Raw genomic sequence first — 22,499 nt, forward strand, 5'->3', positions numbered from 1 at the left:
GTCTTTCCAGAAAGCCTCAGGGCCAGCAGGGAACAGAGCCTCACTCCACACCGGGACCTGGAGGCTCGCTCCAGGGTGCCTTACTCGGTACTGGGCAAGTGTGGCACCCGGCAAGCTGCAGCCCCCACCTTTCCATCCCTTGATCCGTCCTCTCCGGGGCCCCTCGGCACCCTGCTCTTCCATCACGTGTGCTTCGCCCTCTTTCCTCTCGCTGCTGCCGGTGTAGGACTCAAGAACCAGGAACCTCTGGTGGCGAGAGAAACCAAGTGGGCACTCAAAGAGGTGGAGAAAACCAAGTGTTACTGGGCTCGCCAACCCAGAGCAGGGAAGTGCTGCAGAGCCCAGCCCTGATTCCTCATTTAGGTTAGGTTGGCCTGGGGTCTGAGCGCAGCGGAATCGTATAGAAGCAGTCAGGACACGCAGGCATTGTTTGGAGGTCACAGAGGCTGGGTTCATGGGAACATTTTGTGGCTGTATACATGGGGTTACGAGGCAAGCAGGAAAGTGCAATGCATTCCTTGTTGGGAGGGGTATTGTGAGCTTCACGTTCTGAGGCAGGAAACTGAGGAGGAGGCTGGTTCAAAAAGGCAGAGGCACAACGGGGTGCAGGGCGCCCCGGGGATCTCAGTGCTCTAGACTTCCTCCTTCCTACCTGCCAGACCCCGACAACACCTGGCACTTTGGGTCTGCAGCCCAGCTTTCACTGAGCACTTTGCTGTGGTCCACGGAGGGCTGCATCTTTGGTCAACTCGAAGAGCCCCCTGCGCGCTCTTTCCTCTTTCTAGCAAGGGGAGAAACCCCTGATCCCTGGGGAACAGCCCTGGCACTGTGTGCGAATCAGGAATTGCAAGTCTCTGGTGGCGTAAGAAACCGAGTGGGCACTCAGAGAGGTGAAGAAAACCAAGCTCTTTATTAACTCAGAGGAGATAAATTCCAATTCTGGGCCCCGAGCACTGGGGAAGGGGGGTTTATAGCTCTATTTTAATTGGGGAGGGCAAAGGAGGAGCTGAGAGGGATTCTGCAGAAGCTCTTCACAGAGGCAAAGTGTAGCAGGTGCTGTCATCCTCTGAGGGCTGGAAGGGCAGTCACCAGACAAGCACAGAACATTTCCTATTGCATTTCAGGTGGGAACTTGTAGAAATAGGGGTCTGGGGGCTTCAGGCTTTAGATTTGCTCTTTCTTCTAAGATGCCAGGGACGTTGCTCCATAGCCGTTTTGTGTAACAGCAGGCGTCCCCGTGGATGTGGTGGAGACATGTCCTCCGAGGGCAGAGCTTGGGACCTTGCGGGTACCAGAGGAATACAATGAAGGCTCGAGCAGACCGCCACAGGGTGGTAACCAGGAGTGGGGGGCCTGCTGGGGCAGGTGAGCGCTAAGAACTGGGTCAAATAGAAAAATGTAGGAGGGTCCGGAGTCACAGCTGTCGTCCAGGGTGGGCAGGCCGGGCTTTGGGGTCACCACTTTGCTTCCGTACCACGGGGTTCCATCCTATCCCCCAAAGCTCAGCTCAGAGGACGACAGAGGAAGGAGGGTTGGGGTTTGGGGCCCAGGCAGAGGAGGAGGGAGGCTCTTTTCTGGGCTGGAGCTGGGCTCCACAGCCAGGTTCTGGGAGGCTGAGAGCTCAAGGAGCAGCGGGAATCTCGTAAATCACCTTTAGGTGGCCCCTGCACCCTAGGGAAGGCACAGGATGGCTCGAGAGTGGAGGAGGAGAACTCAACTGCAGCCTGTTCGCCAAACCCTTTCAGTAATCCTGGGGTGAGTCCAGGCCACCTGGTGGGAGATGGCAGCAAGTTCCCATCAGAGACCAGACAGGGGCTGCGCAGAGGCCTCAAAAGCCAGATGCCCTTCCCTGGGGAGCGGCCTCTCCCCCCCACCCCTTCCCACGCCTCCTCCCTGCCCAAGAGCTCCCAGGGGCTAGAGATCAGTTCCTAGAACAGGGACCAAGGCTGCTCTCAAGACACACGGCTGGCTCAGCTTTTAGGGACCTCCGGGAAAGTCACCACCGGGCCTCTGACCCCTCACCCCAGGCTGTCCTGTCTCCCTGTCCGTCGAGGGCCTGTTCTCTTCACAGAACTTTCCATCATCCAGGTTTATCTTGGCGTCTCTGCTCCGGGGCCGGCTTTCTGTCTCCCCTCCAGAGCAAGTCAGCGGGCGGCAGGGCTGACCATGCATCTCCCCAGGCTGGAGAACGAGACCGCCGCAGACAGGGACTTAATGAGTATTTGTTGAATGGATGAATGGGTGGATGACAGCAAATGGAAAATGACCAGCCCTCAAGAGGGAGGGGGCTGTGTCAAAGCCCCTTGATTCTCATGCCAGGATCCCTCTGGCGGACCCGCCAACTGGGGACAGACCTGTTGGGCTCCTGAGGGAGGGTGCTCTCGGCCTGGGTGGTCCCTGGGATTTCGGGTTGGGATGCAGCCCTCTTTCATTTAAACCTGACTCCCTGAAGCAGAGGGCGGGGGGATGAGACCGGGGTCCTGCTCCATCTCCAGGCATGAGCTAGGCAGGGAGCTCCGAGGCGTGGGCCTCTGATGGCATAGGAAGTGCGGTGCTCGGCACAGGGAGCCTGTGGTGCCCTTGGGGACAGTGGCCGTCTAGCAGCGAGCAGTGGGGTCTCCCATGGTTCAGAAGTGTGCATAGGCTGCGTTACCTTGCTGTGTCTTCCCCCAGGGTTTGGGGCGTTTTGGATGGAGACTGGCCCCCAGCCCCTTTTAGACTTCTCACAAGCAGTTCCAGCCCTGCGTTCTCCCCAGCTAACTGTGCCATCGCTGCTACAGCTGCCTGACACGGCCAGCATGAAAGGTCGAGGACACAGAGGCGCCCACAAGCTCCCCCCGCCTCCAAGTTCAGAGCCTGTGGGTACAATGGGGGGCAGTGTAGGGCAGGGAAGCTCAGAGGGGAGCTTATCAAATAAGTGGGTGACGCCTCTCAGTCTTTTGCAAGCTTCCTTCAAACTCCCCTTATGCTCTACTGTCTGTAACCAGGCCCTTGCCCGTCATGCCTTGTCCTGTTTTCTGGTCTTGTGTGTATTCCTGGGCAACTCTGTCATGTTTGACCCTTAGGGGCCACCATCCCGCTTTCTCTCCCCTTCTCAGCAGCGGCCACCTGCCCTCCTGCCAGCCTCCCCTCCCTGCCCTTAACAGCAATACTGACAGGCCTCCAGCTCCCTGCTTCGGCGTCACCTCCCAGGGCAGCCAGTGGTCCCTGGCCATTTTAAACACTGAGGACAAAGAAGGGGTGATAATATAAGGATGTAGAAGAGGCTCAAGAAATCATTTGCCTCTGAGCACCCATCCGAGAGGCCTGGAGCTGAGTTCTTCATGGGGCCCCTGGCTGCTTTGTTGGATTTTCTTGAATTTCCAGGAGGTCTAAGAAGATCTAGTTTGTCCTGGATGTTGTATGTGGCCTCACCAGCTGCCGGAAGTGAGCACGGCTGGATGGGGCCCTGTTTCCCAAATCGATGGGCACAGGGCACCCCATGGAAAGGGAAGCTGACTGTCCCAGAGCGTGGGAGTTGGAGCAGAGAACTGGAAGTGGATGGAGGCGATGATAGGGTCTTTGTCCCCACCGCTGAGCAGCCCAGGGCCGCCAGGCTGAAGAAGACCTCGTGAGGGTCTCACGGGGCCTGCAGCTGGGGAGGGAGAGGGCTCTCAAAGCCAGAGTGCCCCACTAAAGGCCTTCTGAGGGTGGACCCCGGGACCGTCCTGTCTGGTGGCCTGGTTCACAGGCGCCCCAGGGTGAGAGCTGTGGAATCCAGGCTGCACACACGCTCAGCAATGTCGCTTTTGTAAGGATCAGGGGTTAGGTGCTTTGAGGTGTGACAGCATTGCTCTTTGGCTTCTGGGTACATAGACTTAGAAACATCCAGCAGTGAATGGGATGGGGGGTGGGGTTAGGGATGGATCAAAACAACCAACAAAGCAGAAATCTGTGTCCAGAACCTGTGACCCTGATAGTGCAGAAGACAGAGGAGCAACTGTGGGGACCTGGGCCCCTGTAAGCAGGGAGTGGGCCGCAAGAGCCTCCCAAGAGGTGGGGGGGGGAATAACGGGCTGCCTGGGCAAGAGAGCTCAGAAGGAGCTGTTGGCAGCACTCTGAATCAAGACTGTGCATGGGGCCAGCCCCCTCTGGATCATGGCCTGGCCTTGAACTCAGCCTGGCAGCTAGGCTCCTTAACCTCCGTGGGAGACTTGCAGCCGTGGTGTCCTGGGAAGCGTATGCTCAGCAGCAGGGATGGCTTTCGGGTGGGACCAGCCAGTTTCCACGTCTCAAAGCCAACTGGGAGCAAGAGACCAAATCCAGGAGTAGAACTCACATTTCCAGGAGAAGCAACCTGACTTAGGTTTGGAAGGAAGAACGCAGCTGCATCTTAACTTCCCATGTGCCATGGACAGGACCTAGAAGAGGTCAGCAGTTTGGCTACAGAGGTGCCTGGCATGGAGTGTCACACCAGTGTGGACACCAGGCTGGACCACACAGAGGTGGATACAACTGGCTCTGGGTTGCCAGCAGGAATAATGCTAAAGACAAAAAGAGGGACACCCAAGAGGACCCCTGCTCACAAGAGGACAGAGTCCTGGAAGATTCTCCACTCCGACAGGGACTGAACTTTAGCCCAGCATGGACAGTGGATACACAACCATGTGTCCTAAGTTATGAACCAAATAAAGAATGTCATTCTTTCTGCCCAGTCACATGGGTTAAAGGTGGGGGCCCTGGTGCCCCAGCAGCTGCCAGCTACCAGGGCAGGGCACCAGTGTGTCAGCTCCCAGAAGCCCCCTGCTTGCAGCACCCTCTGCTCTTTCACAGAATGTTCATACCCGAGTCACTGAAGCTGAGAAGCAGGAAGTGCCGACGCCAACCTGCCTCACCCACGTGGCCACGCACCTGCCAGGCGGGAAGTTCTGTCCTGCAGGATGGCGCTGGGTCAGCCAGACAGACTCAGCCAGGCTCAGCCCTGAGGTCCAGAAGATCCTGGTAGCTGAGTCAAAGGGGCAGCTCCTTGGCTAACCAAGAGCCTTGCGGGTGGGGTCTCCATGGCAGCCACAAGTGGGGAGTGGCCAGAGGTCAGGCAGCATGGTAACCCTTCTGCAGGGAAGAGGAGGCCTGAGGAATCCCAACCAGATGCGGATAAAAACACTGAGGAACAAGGAGAAGGCACCGGGAGGTCCTGCTGGGGCTCTTGGCCCCTGGAGAAGGGGCTCCTGTCCTGGGTTTTTAAGGTGAGAGTTCTGGCTCCAGGAGTCCCCAGGGTAGCAGGAGTGAAGGACAGGAAGGAGCTGTGACTCGTGCAGCCACACGTGGGTCTGAGGTCTGTCGGGAGGGTCTGCCAGAAGCTCTGCGGCGGGGACTTGCAGGCTGGGGCTGTGTGGCTGGACAGACAGGTCATCCCAGCCAAGCCATGGTGCGTGGATTGTCTTTATCTCAGGACGGGTTCGGTGTGGCAGCTCCACAGAAGTCCTGTGGTTTCAGGGGCCGATCTGGGTCCCAGGAGATGAGCGCTCCTGCTCAGAAGCAGGGGCGACCTTGTCCCAGGGTGACAGCAGAGCTCTGCTTTTCCTGGGATCTGAAGTGACCACAGGTTTAGGGCAATGACTAGAGAGCTCTAGGTATTGTTCCAAGAGGTTTGGAACCAGACAGTTGTAAAAACTGGCAAGTGAATAGCCCTGCAAGTCCTGTGATGCTTGGTTATCTGGCCTTGGTGTCCTCGGTCTGGAAGAGGACAGGATAGGCTGGGTCACGCGCACGGTATTCCTAGGTTTAGGCAACTGCCCCGTAAGTGACTAACACGTTTCTACATATTCTAAGTAGGGTCTGACTTCAAGTTTTAAGGTAATAAAAGAGAAGGATATAAAATGAGGGCAGACGCAGCAAGCTTTACTCGGCTTTTCATCACCCACTGGGCAGGGGCAGACCCGGCCTCCGTTCTATCACAGGAGCTGGGCGCAGGCACGGGGGTGCGGGGAGAAGAGGCCACAGATCCTCAGTGGGCAGCCAGGAAGGTGGGGCTGTCCCCAAGGAGGGACCATGGGCTGGTCCTAGTGGCCATGTTTATTGCAGTGTGCAGCCAGGCAGTGGGGGCTGGGCCCAGGCCGGGAAACCCTGCCTATCTTTCTGCCATCCTCAGCCTGTCCCTCATGGTTACGAGGCACTGGCAGAGTGGCTAGGGCCTATCTGGAGCGGGGGGCAGCAGCCCAGGTAGGCACGGGGGTGCAGCCCGCTGAACCAAGCCCTAAGGAGACAAAGTGCAGATGGCCCAGAGGTAGGCCAGGCCAGACCTGCAGATGCAGAGGGACTGGGGCCTGACCAGGGCCAGGGCCACCGAGGAAACGGAAGATGGGGTGCCTGCACCCAAAGTTCAGAGGTCATTGCCAGGGACAAAACTACTTTGCCACCGGCAGCCAGGACCACAGGTGATGGACGAGGGCCGTGCAGTCTTTGCTGTCCTTGGGGCTGCCCTCCAGCCTCTGCAGGGGCGGCTGTGGTGGGCGTTGGTACCCTTCCCGGGGGGCTCCCCTTCAGTAACTCAGGAGGTTTCAAGGGCAGCGGGCAGCGGGCAGCAGACTCCCCGAACCTGTCAGACTAGCCCTGAGGGCTGCGCGGGTAGCACCAAGCCCTGACCCAGCGCCAACACGGCTCCCCTAAAGGGAGGGGATAATTTATTTACCCTGCTCAGGGCCTGCCCTGGGACCTGGGCGTTCCCGGGTTTCTCGTCCTGAATCCCCTTTTAAACCAGCTCCAGGTTCTTTCTTCACAGCCCAGGCAGGATGACTGGGTCCCAGGGCCCACGAGTGAGCGGGCTCAGTGCCACGGGCAAGCCCAGGCTGGGCAGCGTCTCTGGGGCCTGGTCGAGCAGACGGGCACTGGAAAGGAGCGCCGCGCAGAAAAAGGGGTGTTCTGGGCAGAGACCAGAAGGCTTGAGGGGCGGGGGCTCCTCGCTTATAAAATCAGGGTAATGCCAGTCATTCATTCGTGCCTTCATTCATTGAGCAAACCGTGTGCACAGCTCTGGCCCCAAGCACACAAGCCTGTCACGCAGGCTCTGTCTGTCTTCTACCTGGAGTCCTGCGGGGAGGGCAAGGGACAAAGCGAAAGCACAACAGATTCTACAATAGGTGACAGCTGTGGGTGCAGCCCAGCAAATAAAACCAAAGGCCCGCTGAGCTAGAGCAGGGCTCCTGGGGGGCGGCAGGAGGTTACTCCCTCTGAGGATCAGGCAGAGTCATGGAGAGAGGGACCCACAGGGGCTGCCTTGCATTGGGCCTCGGCGTGGCCCTGGCACCCAGCTGTGAGGGCCGGCGGGGGCGCAGGGATGAGGGGAGACAGCCCAGGGCTCCTCTCTGGTATTTGTTCTTCTCTGTGGCACAGAAGGGGTGGTCTCCTGCAAGAGGGCAGAGGACTGGAGGGTGGGAGGGGCCAGCTGCACACAGACCGGGAGCCCAAGGCAGGCAGTAGTCAGGACGCGTGAAGTCACGGCCGTGCTCAGCAGCTCGGGGAGTGGGGAGGGGAGGTCAGCACCGGGCTAGGGACAGGATGGACGTGAGGACAGGGCCAGGGAGGTGGCGGGCAGAAGGCAGCAGCCTGAGGCATGGGGGGGCCAATGTGACACCAGGAGGGAGCTCTGATCCCAGGAAAGGGGGGACCCTGGGGTGCGGGGGGGTGCGGGTCACTTTGGAGGAGCAGAATCAGTGAGCTGGGCCTGGGCACTGGTGTGGTCACAGCAAGAGGGTGACCCAGGACAGTGCGCCCTCCTGCGCTACCCAGGGGGCGGCATCTCCGCACCAAGAGCCTCTGTCTCACCACACTTATGCATACAAACACGCTCCCCACTGATACTGTAAAGAAGGTTGGGGTAGGTTACGTTTTTAAACTTGTTTCTGCCATCGAATGAGCTAGTCATTTGAAAATGTTAAAGAATAACTGGAAATTTAACAAGGCGCTGTGTGTTATGCCAGGGAAGAGAACGGCAAGGGCCCGATTCACCCTGCATAGTGGGCGGCGGCAGCCTGTTTTCTCCTGACCGCTCTGGTCCTTCTGATAGAATGGCGCAGCTGGCTCTTGGGGACAGGACTAAAGATGCTCTTTACCCAGGAGGCCAGGTGGGGAGTACAAGAGGACAGACAAGGCGACCGGCAGGGTGAGCCTGGTGGGCCAGGTGGGAGGCCCACCCCGTACGGGGCTCTGCAGAGCTGGGAGGCCCCCTACCTCCTGGTAGGGGGTCCCCGTTGCTCTCCAAGGTGCTCCCCACATGGGCTTTCTGGCCAGGTTTCTCAGCCCCTGGACAGGGCACGTCAGCAGGTGACAGCAGCGGCAGAAGGGCAGCCTCCCTGTTGACGGCTGAGGACCAGGGCGAACCCACCTCTAACCCCTCTAGCTCTGTCCCCTCCCGTCAAAAGGGGGCAGCATGTGTACTAGTGAGCTTTGGGTTACCATAATGTGACACCTGACATAAGCTACTCGTGAACTCAGAGAAGGTTTCTTTTAGCTCATGCACCTGGTGGTTCAGATCCAGGGGGAGGTGGCCCTGTCCAGTACTGGACGACACAGAGACTGTAGAAACAAGGCCGCGTCGGACATTGCTGGTGTACACTCTCCTGCACAGGTGTACCTTTGGGGAATGGGGCTCAGCTGAACAGGCTGTGGCCACAGTGGGTCCAGATAGGGGCCAAGGTGCTTTCCCAGAGGAAAAAGAGCGACAAGCTTGGGCTGTGTGTGGGGATGGGCTGAAGTCCAGCCGCTGCCACGGGCCAGGGGCTCGGCTCCAAAAGCAGTCTCTTCCGTGATGACATGGGCGGTGAAGTCATCCGGAAGCCGTTGGGTTTTCGCGTAATTGGCTCCACCCCTGGGGGCCAAGCATCCTGACCCTGAGGGCCCAGGTCCTATGCTGGGGCTAAAGGATGTCAAGTGCTTGGGCTTCGTGGCCACGGCTGGAGACAGAAAGTGGGAGAGGAAAATAAAACACCCACCAGCTGCACCGGGCAACAGCCAGGTTAAGCCTGCTTAACGCTCTGTGTACAGCTGAGTAGAATCGGACCCAAGAGTTAAGACAGCAAAGGAGCACACACCACATGGAGACAGAGGCCAAGCTGCTGTCCCCCTCTAGGCATCCATCAGACGCTTCCGGTGCAAGTGAGGAAGCGGTGTCTGTAGCCAAAGCAGCCTCGGGTCCTGGGAAGTCACCTAGGCAACTGCCTGTGACCCACAGCACAGATGCTGCCTGCAGCGGCACCAGGGGGAAGCTAAGACTGCACCGCCCAGCCGTGTGACCTCCAGAATCAGAGATTTTTAAGCTGGGCGAGTGAGGTTCCAGGGCTTGTCTAGATTGGTGTTTTGGGGTTTTTTTTTTTTTTTTTTTTTGATAACTATTTCTCATTTTGTGTAAATATTCTGCCTTTGTGGTTTTATCAGGGTCGCATGAAGCGCGACCACTGAAATGCACCGTGCAAAGGGCAACAGCTACTGCGGCCAGAGGCTGATCTTGTCACCCCGCCTTCTGCCCCACCACTGTCCCATCGTGGTGGCTCCTAACTGTGTCACACTGGTCTGAAGCAGCTAACATCTCAATCCAGGAGTTAGGGAGAAAACTGCGCCCTGAGTCCTGGGACCTCCTTGAAGTTGCACCCCAGTGACCTCAGAGCCTCCCACCCGGCCCTTGGTGGTTTCACATCGCCCACCCTCCTCCTCCCCATCTCCCCGCCTCAACTGAAGCACCTGGGGTCAGCGTCACCACCCTCCTGGTGTCCTCAGCCCGCACATTTGTGTTGTTGGCGGAAGTTCCCCAGCTCCCAGCAGGGGCAGGTGACAGTGTTGAGTCCCAGCCCCGCTTGGTGGCCAGGTGGAGAGCACACAGCCTCCTGCATCCCCAGGGTCCTGGAATCTGGGCCTCTTCTCAGCACCCCCCTGTTCCCTGATTGGGACAACCCTGGACCCGGAGGCAAAGGTAACCCAGGGAGGCCACCACTCGCGTCCAAGGACACAAAGCCAGCAGGGCTGCCGGCTCCCAGAGCCACGGGGACAGAGCAGCTGGCAGCACCCATCACCCTCCCAGGGAGGTCTCAGTCACCAGGGCACAGCTCTGCCCCTGCCCCTCCAAGGCCACGGGTAACCATGCGTGGTGTGTCTGAGAGACAGAGTCCAGGTCCCTGGGTATGGCAAAAAAAGGACTGCAAGTGCATACCCAATGGTAAAAGGAAAAGCAGCTACATTTATTGACGTTAACTGGAAGGTGTTCTCAGGGCAGCAGAAATAAAAAGGCCGGCACAGAAAACCCGGTGCTGAGATGGCGGAAGAACTAAGATGAACGACAATAAATCAGGCTTTTGGATTTCCAAAGATGTGCACCCCGCCCGGGGGGCTCTCAGTGGGTTTCTGGATAAGATTGATAGAGATGATTGACAGGGTGCTAAGTCACCTCAGGGGCACCTTAGTGCTCAGGACTCTTCCAGAACTCACTGTTGAATCACGTGCATGATGTGCGGACCGCACGCGTGAAACTCTTAGGAAGTTGGAGCAGGGAAGTTACTGAAGGTCTGGCCTGGGATCTAACACGCCTGTGCCCCGGCCAGGGGCTTTAGAGATTTCCTGGGTCTTTGTGCTTATTTGTGCTTCTCAGGACTGGAAAGTAGGATTAGCCCTGGGAAGCTGTCCAAATTCCGGTGGATGGGGGCGGGTGGTCTCTGAGGTCCAACTGCGCTACCTGTTCTACACCCCTCCTTTCTTAGCAATAGAACCCTGCTTTTTAGTAGGAAATTGAGTGGCTGCCTAACTCCACAGTCCTCCATTCAAGGCCACGTGTGGCCGTATGACTGCCGCACACACACAGCTGCCCTGAGTGGATTTTTTAGGAAGTACTATAAAGAGATGAGCCTACTCTTCCTCCCACCCTGCCCTCCTGGTGGAAGGGAAGGCCGCCATCTTGGACCATAAAGTAGAAACCACCAGTTGAGTAACTGGTAGCCATGGTGCCCCAAGAATGAGCCCCAGACTTCCTACACACGGTGAGTGAGACTTCTGGCTGATCTGAACCATGCCATTTTTGTGCGGGAGAACCTGTGCTGACAGCCAGCACTATGTGTCTCCCTTAGCTCCTTCCTTCCTCCCCTCACCCGGCACTGATGGATGCCTCCCCGTGGAGACACCAGAGACCTAGGAAGCCTGTAGGGACACCTCAGAAAGGACATGCATACCAGGGAACAAGTGACCCAGCTGTGAGGGCGGAGCCTTGGGGTCTGCATCCTGCAGCAGTGGTGGCCAGGAGCTTCTGCAGATCAGGGAGAGCAGTGACGCAGGAAGGTAGGGTGTGGCTAAAGCTGGTTACGAAAGGAGGCTTCAGAAAATCCCACCACACATGCGCAGAACAAGCCTCAAGCCCGGAACGTGGACTTCTCGTGAGAACTCAAGCAGATTTTCCACAGTACGACCTGGACCTAACTCCCGTGTGCAAAACACAAAAAAAAGGGACCTTCGCCATTAAGTGCTCGCTTTCCTGTCTCTTCACGGTAGCCCACTCTATCTGTAGGGTGTGTTTTTATTTTTCTTTTTTCTTCTCTTTTCCCCACTTTTACTTGACCAACCTTGCTCAGCAGAGCCCATTTTTCCCCAACCCTTCTGGTTTTTTCCCACCTTTAATCAATGTGAAACTTTACCATCGTTTATGCTTGCTTCATTCAATTCTTTATTTGGGACAGGAAGAGAACCTAGAAATCTTCTCTAGAAGGAAACTCCAGCACCCCAAAATCAGAACCAGCAGGGCCCCCCCAGCCACCCCAGCCACCCCAGCTGTCCCTCAGGCCAGCTAGAGAGGTGGGGTGCTGGTGTGTGGGAGGCTCTGTGCAGGCTGAGGCCAGCGGCAGAGCCTATCCAGATGTTCAGGTTCACCCCAAACGGAGACGGGGTCTGGAAGTGAACACTGCGGCAGCCCTTGCCCAAACCCCCACAGTCCATGAGGCTTGCTTCTTAGAAGGTGGCTTCTCCTAAGTCCCCACTGAGCTCAATTTGGTGAGTACTTACTGAGCGCCAGAGCAGTGGGGTGCTGGGAACATTCACAGCCAGTACCCCAGGAGAGCCCTGCCTATAGTGTGTGCAGACCCGCCGCCCGCATGGCTCTGTAAGCACACTGCAGCCGGTTCCCACAGGCTCCCGAAGCGGCCGGAGCAGCTCCCAGGCCGGCTCAGGCATACCACTGTGTGGGGCACCTCCGGCCCTGCCCCAGGTCCCCAGCTCTGGCCTAGCCCTACACTCCTCAGGTTCCTGGACAGCCCTGCTTGGGCCCTGGAGCTGCTGGCCCTGACCTGGCCCATGGCCGAGAGGCTGTGGCCGCTGGGGATCTGAGAACCAGGGGACAGTCACCTCCCCAACTTCCTGCCACCACCCACCTTCCTGGCCCTCCCCTACTCGCCAGTGGCTGAGCAACCACCCCCACCCCACCCCGCCTCCATCCTCCCCAGCCTTTTCTCGTGCACTGCGGCAAGTCCGCTCTCGCAGCTGTCTCTGGGTTCTGATCAGTTCACCAGTCCCTGCTGCCAACCCCCTGCCTGTCCCATGAATGTGCCTGAGGGTGGCTGCGCCTCTCCTGTCAGCTAGAGAGGGAGGAGCGGCCCCCTCAGCCTCCCTGCCCACTTCAGCCTGGCATCCGCTGCTCCACCTCCAGGCAGCTCAGAGCCAGCTGTGCCATCTGCCCGGCAGCCTGGGGCATACGGCCTTTATGGCCCTTGGGTAGAACATGAATCTGGGCCCCAGTCTCCAGGCACAAGGTGCCAGCCCTGCAGGGGAGCAGCTTAATGACCTTCGTGAGCAGTAATTACACCCCAGGGCCCACTCCTAATAACCACGTATTCTCCCTGTCAGTGCGCCTTAATTGAAAATGAGTAGGCGATACAAGTCACTGTAAAGTTGGCTGGCAAGCCCTTAACGTGATATTAATTGTAGTAATTAGTAGTCACTTTGTGTTGGAGTCATCTATAAATAGGGGGTCCATTAGTTTAGCAAAAGAGCATGATTTAAAATGCAAATAAAAGTCCAATTAGTCAGATAAATCACTCACCTTTCCCAGGAAATTATCATCTTCTAAGACGACAGCTGCCACTTTGGGGTGCATGGGTCAGTTCAGGGCCTCTGAACTCCATCTTATACTTGAACCTGAGTGGCCCATCTGCAACACTGTCCCTTTAAACAGGGTGGCCCAGGCTCCCTCAGGAGGTTGTCACTCTTCCAGTGTTCCCACATACTCTTATTTTATTGGTAGTAGCGCTGGTCAGGTGCCCTAGTAGCTCCTCCCTCTGTCCACTGATTGGTTCCCTGTGGTAGCACAGGAACAGTGTTTAAAGGAGCAGTAGCACAGGGCGCATCTAGACCCTGGGGGGGAAGGTTGAAGGGTGAGGAAGTCTGTCATTAAATATAGATCTTTACAGCCCACGCAGAGTGAGTCACCAATGCCGAGTGTTGTCTGTGACCTGAAAGAGTTAAAAAAACAGACCTGGCACTTTGCTCTGGGGGTGGACAATTTACCCCCTTATGCACACACACCAAAAAAATACCTGTGGTGTCAGTTGCTGGTCTCTCTCTGTCCCTCTGTCTCTCTGTCTCTGTCTCTCTGTCTCTGTCTCTCTCAGGCACGCTACAGACAGTGGTGACTGGAAGTAGATGGCAGCTGGCGGGAAGTGACAGTCTCAGCCTCCAGCCAGAGGGGGCGATGTCTACAGCAGCCTTCTGTGATGGAAGCGATCCCTTCACCAGTGCCCACTATGGGCTGATGTCTGAACCTCACAGTGAGGGAGCCCCTGGGGTGCAGCCAGCAAGTGGGTGCTGGTCCTCTCCAGGGTTGCTCAAGCTGCCAGAAGTGGGTGTTTGGACCCAGCTCTGAGCCCTTCCTGCCTGCCCCTTAGCCCCTCTCCACTCCCCCTCAGAGATATTTGCTCTAGCCCACGGTGGTATTTGCATTGTAATTAGAGCAAAGGAGGATGGCGGTCACACCTGTCACCCCAGCATTTGAGAGGCTGAGGCAGGAGGATCACTGGGAGTTCAAGACCAGCTTGGGCTAAATAGTGAATTCAAAGCCAGCCTGCCCTACAAAGAGCGATCCTTCAAAACAAATGGGTCCTGCCGGCAGGAACCAGCAGGGAGAAGCTCCTGTACAAGAACTTTGGCCTGGATTTTAAAAGACCAAAAGATGCCATCGAGGGCACCTATGCTGACAGGAAATGCCCCTTCACCAGAGCCATCTCCATCCATCTGGTCCTGTCTGGTGTGGTGACCAAGAGGAAGACACAGAGGCCTCTGGTCCATCCAGACTGTCTCCACACTCCTGCAAACTTAGTCACTTTGAGAAGCCCCAAGAGAATGTGTCTGTGTGCCTGACCCCGCCTCAGGGACGTCCAGATCGGTGACATCATCACAGTGGGTCTGAGCAGGCATCTGAGCAGGACAGAGCACAGTCTCCACAGCCACCAGCACCAAGAAGCAAATCCCGCAGTGCTGACACAGGACACCTGCAAAGCAAATAAACATATTTTGCCAGTCACACTACACACACACACACACACACACACACACACACACTCACTCACTCACACAAAGAGTATTATCCTTCATTAACTTTTCTTTTATGATTAAGTGCATCTTACAGGGGGTAGTACTTGCTATTTTTAATGTCCTACTTGACAAAATAAAATATTGGCAACCCTATGTTGGTCCTGAAAATATATTTTGTCAGGGTACGAAGTCCAAATGTCGAGCTGCCGAGCTAACTGGTGGAGCAGCTTGAGGCTGCTGAGTCTGCTGCACATGGGGAGCAAGCATGGTGGCTGGTGAAAGAGGGACACTCACTGTGGGACAGTTCCCTCTCAGAAACAGCACAAGAAGACGAGATCCTGGATGCAGACACACAGGGAGGCCTGGGTCCTGCCCTGGGCCCCTGGCGTTACAGATGAGGAAACTGAAGCCCAGGTAGGAAAAGGAGTCCGCTATGCCGCACAGTGAGAGTGGTCCAAGCTCAGCCCTCACCCCCCCTTCCCCAGAGACCATCACCTTCCCAGGCCCTTAGGGAGAGGCAAGCGGCATCTAGGCGGGAGGGCTGCCCAGGCCTGGGGAATCTCTGGCTTCTCCACAGTGAAACTGTTACAGGCAGCTGAGTTAGACAGAAATATTAGAAATATTATCGGCAGTCAGACAGGGCCGGGCCCTCGATGGAGCCAGTGCAGAAGATGAGACAGACACCTCCAGCTGTGGACAAAGATTAAACAGATGTGCCCACATACTTCCCTAGGGACAGACCTCAGGGATTGATGTTCTAAATAGGTAGCAGTCACCTTGAAAAAGCCAGGAAGAGTCACTAGCCCAACCCCCTACAGGAAAAGCCCGGTCTGTACTCATGCCCGCTTGCTACGGGACTCGCTTCCCCATTAGATCCCAATTTAATCAATTTTACCTGAACACTTATACTTGTAATCTTATTGGCTGATCATAGTTTTATCCCACCCCATGCCCACCTAGCGAGTTCCCATGTTTTCTACCTTGGACCTGCCTCACCTTGTGGTTTTGCTCTATAAAAGTCCTTAGAAAAAAAAGATTCCTGGGCAACCCACTCAGGCCCCCCTTCTGTCCCTCTCTTGGACAGAAGCTTTCTTTCCCTCAAAAAATATATTCTGCTCTTAACCTCTGTTGTTCCTAAAATTCATTCAGTTTTAGAGAACACGAACTCGTCCCAGATACCGTTCAGGCTGGGAGTCTTTTTCCCTATGTCAAAACCAGTTGTGCACTCCGAGGAAGTGGAGAACAGGCCTGCCGACAGCCCGCCCGAGCAAGCCACCAAGGAGCAAAATCCATGCTCAGAACAGCACCCAGACAGGCCCACCCCGGGGCAGGGAAACGACTGGCCCGCCTCGCTGAGGGACCCCAGCCTGTCCACCAGGAACAGTCTGGCCCTACTCTGACCCTCCCACCTCCAACATTAAGATCCCGACCACAAAATCTCCCCACTTGTGGGAGGACCCAACACCAGATGGGCCTCTACCTCAGCACTGTCTCCTTAAACTCACTCAGCACCAACTCCAACCCCCAGGGAGGCTCCAGTAACCCTCCTGTTGGGGCAGGGGGCACCTCAAGCTGCAATTTCTCTCACTGGGCAACTAAATGAACCTTATAGGTGAGACTGGGATTGTCAGGCTTCTAACATTCAGTGAGTATTTCAGACTCAGTTTTCCATGCAGCGTAGTAAGGAAAAACAGCAGTGATGAAAACAGTGAGCGTCTGGCCCTGAGATCAATAGACAGACATAGAGACAGATGGAACAGGACTGAGAGACCAGAAATGCACCAGTGTGTCTGCAGTTACCTAATTTCAACAAGCGAGCCAAGACCACTCATTGAGGAAGAGGTAGGCCTCACCAGACAGTGCTAGAACAGCTGGGTAGCCATATGCAAAGAATTAAACTCAAAAACCCTAGCACAGGTACCATATTTCCCTCAAAGGAAGACCTAAACAGAAAACAAGCCCTAGTGTAATTTTTCATGGTGGTCATAATTCGAGCCCTACCCCAAAATAACCCCCAGTTGAGATGATCAACCAGACAGATGCACTTAGTACATCCATTGTTATACACAGCGGAAGCATTGAATTACAAAATATTAATATATATTTAAATATAAACAAATACTACTGACATTAATACTTAAAATAAATGATAATATAAATTATAATTTAAGTATTTGTGAACACCAAAGTGGACGCCTTTAGACAAGAGGTGAGCACTTACATAAACAGGTGAACGTGAGCCTTATTGCTGAATGACTAATCAGAGCAGAGACACAACACATGGATAATGGGCTCCCTTGATAATGAGTAGATGTGTTTGTGTTTAATATAAATCTTTTTTTTTTTTTTCTTTTTGAGACAGGGCCTTGCTACGCGATTCAGGCTGGCCTTGAGCTCACTTTGTAGCCCAGGCTGGTCTCGAACTCACAATGATCCACCTGCCTCAACCTCCCAAGTGCTGGAATTACAGGTGTGTGCCACCATGCCTAGCTACAAATCATAATTCAATATATTGTGTGTTGTAACAGAGGCACTTACTGCAGTCATGTGAAAAAAAAGAGATATTTTCTGAATTTTGCTGCCTGCAATTTTTTGTTGCTTTGTATGAATCATCATTCTTAGCTGTCATCATTTTTGTTTCCGCACCTGGCCCGGAAGTCTTCAGTGAATACTTGGTTTCATGGGAAGTCTGTGACACCCAGCCTGCAGGAGGTCATGATGTGGCTAAGGACTTCGTGGAATAAAATCCCTGGCAGCAGTACTGCCAATGCACTATGAGCAGGCCACAGGACGAGAAGTGCTCGTCAAAGGATAGCTCTATGGCTGGACATGAGCAATCGGGGCCAGTGGTTCTACAGGAAATGGAGTCACAAGAAACTCGGGCCAGAATTCAGGGTTGGGAGAGGAAGAGCAGAGAGACCACCCAGGCAGGCTTTGTGATAGCAATGAGGTTGTTTTGTTTCTCACTTGGGTGGGAGCAGGCCGAGACCAGGCAGGAGTCAGAGGCAAGCTGAGAAAGAGCAGAGGTTTTCCAGAGGGAACCGGTTGCCAGGCAATAGGGGTAGTTCCCAAGCATTGGTCTGAGGAGTTGCTGCCTTGAGGAGTCTGGGGGTAAGATGCTCTTTGGGTGGCAATGCAGACCTACTTGGGTGCTGGAACCGAGGGCAATGTAGCTGTACTGGGACTTCCTGGGACCAGAGGCCAGGACATGGTGCTCTGTAGTGGTCTTTGGTCATTCCCATGGGCGTGACACTGAGGATATTCCCAAAGAAGATAACACAATTGTATTTGAATACATGTAGATTCTTGTACATGAACAAATAAATAAATGCAGATTGTTATGCATGAAAAAATAAGACATCCCCTGCACATAAACCCTATGGCCTCTTTTGGAGCAAAAAATAATATAAGACCCAGTCTTATTTTCAGGGAAAAAACAGTAGCACAGTTGGGGCTGGGAGACCACTTCCCTCCAGTCAAGAGCCATTTGGGCAACAATCATTCTATGGTTCTAAGAGAAGCAAAAATAAAAATAACAAAGGCCCAGGAAATCTGTAAAACTCCAGGCTAGAGCGCTTGCCTGTTAGATCTGGAGGCCTGACCCTCAGTAAACTTTTCCCCACGGAACCTCATCAAAGGTTCCTATGTATGGACCAATCGCATGCACATAACTGAATCAGAGTGGGTCCTGGCCCAGGCATGTGTGTTGGGGTCCTCTGAGATAACTCAGCACCATGTCAGTCATTCCTGTCTCTCTTATCCAGAGAACCAGTGAGCAGCATCCAGGCTGGGCTACACATCTTTTACAATCCAAACGCCTGATTTTATCTGTGTGCTTTTTATCTTCTTGTCATCCTGACACCACTTTGCTGTTCATGCCACATTCGTATTTCTGCGGGCGTGGACCTGCCCTGAGCATGTCTTCTCATCATTATCTTCAATAAATGCAGCTGCTTTTTCTTTTACCATGGGATGTATGCTTGTGATTCTTTGCTTGTCATACACAAGACCCTGGAATCTGTCAGCTCCACCACTGGATATCATCCCTACCTCACACCGTATACAAAATTAACTTAAAATGAGTCAAAGACCAAAGTGTAAAATGTTAAAGCTATAAAACTCTTAGGAGAAAATATAAGAGGAAATCCTTCTGGCCTCTGCTATCGTTTGGATCTTACACGTCCCCAAAGCTCTCTGTGTTAAAGGGCTGGCCCCAGCTCGATGCTACTGGGAGGTGTCAGAAGAGGTGGCGGGGGAAACGTTCGGTTATGGGGCATGTCCCTCACAGGGGGCCACGGGACCTGGGTGGGGCTCTTCCTCTTGGGCTTCCCAGCCATGATCCTACCACAAGACTCTGCTCCTGCCCCACTGCATCCTGAAAGCAATGTGTCCCGGGACCAGGACTGGAAGCTCTAAGACTGTGAGGCCAAATAAAACTTTTCACAAGTTTATTATCTCAGGTACTTGACATGGTGACAGCAGGCTGACTATCACAGCCTCAGATTCCGAGAAGGAGTCATAGCTAGACACCAAAAGCGTGAGCAACAAAGGAAAACACAAATTGGACTGCGAAAAAATGAAAACCTTACGTGCCTATCAGGACAGTGAAAAGACAACTTGTGGAAGAGATGAAAATATTTGTAAATTACACGTCTGATGAAGGACTTGTACCGAGAAGAAAGGACTCTTACAACTCAATAATAAAAAGGCTAAAAAATTTTAATAGACAAAAGATCCGAGTAGACATTTCCCCCGGGGGCAGATACACACATGGCCAGAAAGAACATGAAAAGGTGCTTAACATCATTAGTCCTCAGGGAAGTGCGAATCAAAGCCACGACCAGAGACGGCTGCACACTCACTGATGCGGCTGCGGAAGGACCAAAGCCCAGCCGGGGCAGCAGCGCGCAGCACGAGGCCGCCCTGCAAAGCCGGCGGAAGCCTCTCCAAGCTGAGCGCGACCGCGTGAGGCGGCTGCCCCGAGGGGTCGTGAGCACTGCGCCTGCGCAGAACCTAGTTCGTGGGCGTCCACAGCAGCATCCGGATATTGATTTGGGGAGAGCGGGGCGCAGCGCTCGCTAACGAGTGGATAAACAAAACGCAGTATATTTCTTCCTGGATTTTTCTGGGTTTTTTTTTTGGTATCAGGAATCGAACTCAGATTGCCAGACAGGCAAGGCCGTATATTTCTGCAAAGAACATTCACAGGCAAGTATGTGTGCACACGTTTTCTTTTCTCTTGGAAAAATTCCTAGGAGTGAAATCGCCAGGTCATGTGGTGAATTCATGCTTCACCTTTTTTTTTTTTTTTTTTTGAGGCCCAGTCTCACTATGTAGCCCAGGCTGGCCTCAAACTGGAGACGACCCTCCTGTCTCAGCCTCCAGACTGCTGGGCATGTTTCACTTTTTCAAACCACAGCACACATTCAGAGTCTCCCCCGCTTCCCATCCTAGGGAGGAAGTGACATTTAAGCTGGGCCGGGGGAGTGGGGTCGACGAGGAGCCCTATGGGTGTGGAGGCCCCACGCCTGGCAAAGGTAAAGAGCGTCGCCTGTCAGGTGACCTGACTCAGTACAATCCTTCTCCCTGGGTGTGAAAACGAGTCCGCCAAAGAGAAAGCAGCGCCTGAGGGACAGGGTGTGCCCTGGCTGCATGACAGCACTGCGGAGAATTCCGTCCACGGGCATGATTGATTCAGCCGCTGGCCCTGGTGGCTGAATTCAGTCTTCAGCCCCTGTTCCGCCACGGGAATTGGGGAGCTGGGGCTGCCGGCCCCGGCCGTCCCTCTAATCGCATCTTGGCCTTTCTGGTCCCCATCCTGAAGCCACTTGCAGCCCCTTCCACCACCATCTCCCGGGCATACAGGAGCTGCTGGCACCGCAGAGGTCCCAGGCTGTGCTGGGAGCCGGGGACAGAGGCCAGGTCTGTGCTCCCAACCCTCTCTGCAGTCTCCGTGCTCAGCGAGTGTGCAGGTGTCGGGCCAGGTGGCGGTGTGCTCTGTGTGGTACATGCAGTGTGTGGGACGGAGTCAGAGGGTGGCAGTGGACCTGGGCGTCCAGGAACTCTGCCCCTCCCTCTGACCTGCTGCTTCCTCTCCTTGAGCACCTGTGCCACCTCTGCACCCTACCCGCAGTAGGACCAGGTAGACACAATGCCACCCTCCATGTGGCCCTGCGGCCCTGCCCAGGCTCTATCTCCTTGAGGTCGGCGTTGGCATCGGCAGGCGGGGCAGCAGCGACAGGGCCAGTGAAAGGGAGGGTGAGTTAATCTTCCCTGGAATATTAATGGCCCCAGCAGGAGTGCTGGGGACGCCAGGCAATCTGCCTTTATTAACAAGGCGGCGCCAGCTGGAGCAGGGCCCAGGAGGCGGAGGAGGCAGCTGGGAGGAGCCGACATCTGGGCAGCAAGGGCGAAGGCAGCTGGCCCACCAAATCCGCCAGCCACCCCTGTCTAAGCGGCCCCTTGCTCTGCTCCTCCCCGGGCTGTGCCTGCACACCGCGTCACCCTGAACCTCCGGTTCCCACCCTGGCTGCAGGTAGGATCCGGGAGCGGTTAATGATCATGATGTCGCCCACGCAGGGACCCTGGCTCCCGCGGCCCCACGCCTGCCACCGAGAGCGCAGACCATGGCGGTGGGCTCCCTTCGTGCCGGGCATGGGTGCCCTGCTTTGCTCACGGAACCCCATAAGCCGTGGTCTGACTGTCAAGAGCCTGGTGTACAGAAAAGGAAACCGAGGCATAGGGTGGGAACATGGCCGACGACACACAGAGGCAGCCGGGGGGCTGAGGAGAGGACCTCGAGTCTCCACAGGCAGGCCACCAGGCCCTGGGTCTCTCTCTGAGATCAAATCACGAAGCAGCAAGGATCACGGGGAGAAGCGAGAGAGGCAAAGAAGCTCTCAGCAAGCTGAGCCAAGCTGGGCAGCTCAGAGCCCGGGCCACACCCGTGTCCCTCCTGGGGAAACTGAGGCTGGGCATGGGGACTCGACTCCCTGCCGAGTGGGGCTGGTGCTCACAGGCGAGCAGGAGTCACGCGTGTCTGGGGGGCCATGGGTGCACACATCCCTGAGCCCACCTGGCCCCCGCCCACTCCCAGCCCCTGGGGGTCTCCCTGGACCTAGGACCAGAGCAAGTCTGCGGGGTCCAGGGCTCCCCTAAGGACAGCCTGGCCCGGGGAGGGGGCCTGGACCCGCCTGAGAAGCAGAGATGAACCTCTGGCTGTGGTGGGGAGCAATACAGATGTCCCTCCTTTGGCCTGTTTTGTTCACCACATCGGAGCAGTTCATTAAAGCTGTTCGCAGTGATTCATTCTGATTCCCCAGCGGGACAGAAACAAGGCCTCAGCCCAAGGCCAAATTCTGCTCATAGGATCCGTCCCCAGGCAGAGGGACCCAGCCACCTGGCACCAGCAGCACCCCCGGGTTAAGCTGGCCTATGCCAGAGATGGCAACACACCCAGCCCGCTACACCCAGGCCCTGAGGCCCCTCTCTGAATCCTGCCCCACTGCCTAGGCTGAGCCACAGGGGAAGGGGATCGCAGCCGCCTCAGCCCTGCCTCAGCCACTGTGCCTGACGCCACTGTCAGAATCGTTGCCTGTCACGGTGACCACGGCAGAAGCAAGCTGACAGGGAGTTTCTTGAGCATGAGGCATTGTATGAATCCGCTCACTGTGAGGATCTCAGTTCACAGAGACTCTGGGGCCACAGAGCTCAGTGACTTACCAGGGGGACACAACCAATAGGTGCTAGCTGCACACACAGTGGGTGAACTCCCTGAAAACCATTATCGAGCCCCCTTCCTTTCCCTGCTTTACTCTGTGGCTAGAAACCTGAGACAGTCATCACGCCAGCTTCCCCTGCTGCTAGGGGTAGCCCTGTGGCACAATTTGGCCAGCAGGTAAGAAGTGAAAGTCCTTGGATCAGGCATTGCTTTCCAAATAAAAAGACAATACCAGCTTAGGGAGAAT

The 22,499-nt window shown here is 55.5% G+C and overlaps 1 pseudogene; it reads right to left on the reverse strand.

Moving 5' to 3' along the window:
* LOC102011588 overlaps positions 1-21,188 on the reverse strand; it is a 35,005-nt pseudogene extending 13,817 nt beyond the window's left edge.
* Between the last annotated feature and the right edge of the window lie 1,311 nt (positions 21,189-22,499).

Source organism: Chinchilla lanigera, unplaced genomic scaffold (assembly GCF_000276665.1).
Source record: "Chinchilla lanigera isolate Chin_1 unplaced genomic scaffold, ChiLan1.0 scaffold00036, whole genome shotgun sequence".
Taxonomy (NCBI): domain Eukaryota; kingdom Metazoa; phylum Chordata; class Mammalia; order Rodentia; family Chinchillidae; genus Chinchilla; species Chinchilla lanigera.